General features: G+C 44.2%; 1 protein-coding gene across 1 annotated transcript in view; it reads left to right on the top strand.

The window, feature by feature from the left end:
• Positions 1-1,048: 1,048 nt before the first annotated feature.
• Positions 1,049-1,716, top strand: part of LOC125309553 (glucagon family neuropeptides-like) — a 3,992-nt gene continuing 3,324 nt past the window's right edge. Inside the window, exon 1 of the mRNA XM_048266556.1 lies at positions 1,049-1,309. The gene's annotated coding sequence lies outside the window, so the exon portion shown is untranslated. The remainder of the gene's footprint in view (positions 1,310-1,716) is intronic.

The raw sequence follows: 1,716 nt of genomic DNA, 5'->3' as shown, positions 1-1,716 counted from the left end.
TACACACACTAAAACTATTTACTTCTTTTAAAACTGCATGAGAAGACGAGTGAAATCAGCGATTAGTTTCGACAGGTCCCACACACACACACACACACACAGGCCCTGTTTCGGCTGAAAAACTGCTAGTTTCATCCCAAGCAGCACGTTATTATGAACACATTTAAATGCCAGTCGCCCACATTCAAAACACAGAATATGCGATTATATTTCACAACTTTGCAAAGTTTACCACAGTACTTAAAGGCTTGTTGTAGTTATGGTCATCACTGCCCTGTCAGGCCGAGGCACTACACATTGCACACACTACACACACTATACAAACTACACACACACATATATAGAACTGGACAGTGTGCCGTCTGTTAAAAGTTATATACAGTACAGTCTATGGTCCACCTGGTGTCAGGAGCTTTGATGACCAAGGAGCTTGTTGCAAACAGGGGTAACCAGGGGCACCCAACAGTCACAATTGGTGCACAAGATGTAAAGATTGTTAGCAGTATGAGATACAGGCTCTAACACACACACACACACATTCACAATCTCCACAACTGGAGAGCTCGGGCTCACGCGCTGATTTCAGAACTATGAAATGGACATCTCCCTCGCGCGCTTGCTCTTGGCGCACTCAGGGACACTTGGGAGCGCGCGCCGTCACGCACCCCTTACATGAACACAAAAGATCTATGGCTTGACTGCGCGAGATTAATTTGTTTTATTACCGTAATTCACACCTTATAAATAAAACCTTAAATCGCATAAGCAGACACGTGGTGCCCTAGAAAGGCATATTTGATTAGGCATTTTGATCAATTCCCTCGGCTATATTGAAACGTGTTGATTTTTAATGACTTTGTCGCCTGCTTTACATGCAGCGCTGCCTTTGCTCACCTGTCTAATGACGAATGTCGAACTTTCCAAAAGTGTCGTAACACGGAGCGCTGTGACACATCACGCATCGGAGAGCAGGGGCGATGACGATGACGTCGACTTCATGTCTTACATGCCACTTGGAAAAAGAGGCTAGTCCCGGTGCGCGAGAATAAAACTGCGCGAGAAGCGACTTCACAGAGCAACTTTCAGCTGCTGAAATGCGGACAAATGCGCGCGCGACCGTCGTCTGCACTGCGCTCTGAACGAAAACTGCGACTTACAGATTTCTATCACACACAGGCACAAAGTGCACAACAGCATCTTACTGCGCACGTCGAAGAGAGAGGGGGATACAAAGAGAACAGAAGGCACAGAGGGACGGACACAGAGAAAGACATCGTCTGACCGGACAGAAGCCCTCAGCTGCAGCTGGGTATGCATCTTACGCTCATCATTTCCAAAAGTCAGACCTCCAAACGGACAGATCACAGCAGTATTCGTAAACTGTTTTTAACATTTATTGATAACAGTCTAATTTTGGCATGGTTTTAAATGGAGGTTAGACTATTTCTAAATGGTCAACCAGTTATTTTTAAATGTTCTCCGCTTTCCGTTTGTAAAATAAATGAATATAATGTGTAGCCCAGGTTTTAACAATTAAGAGATTTTCTTGGAGCGGGAGAACTTTCTTTGATGAAGTTTTGATTTCCGTTTAAGAGCTCAATGTTCCCAAGACGCCGAGATTCTCATGATGAAAGACGAAGAGTGTTTTACATTCTTATTTTCTAGATTTATGACTAACCTGGGTTTTGTCTATGACTGTACATTTTGTCGTCAGCC

This window comes from Alosa alosa, chromosome 16 (assembly GCF_017589495.1).
Source record: "Alosa alosa isolate M-15738 ecotype Scorff River chromosome 16, AALO_Geno_1.1, whole genome shotgun sequence".
NCBI lineage: Eukaryota > Metazoa > Chordata > Actinopteri > Clupeiformes > Clupeidae > Alosa > Alosa alosa.
Note: the sequence above shows the minus strand (reverse complement) of the source record. Positions and strands in the feature narration are given on the sequence as shown.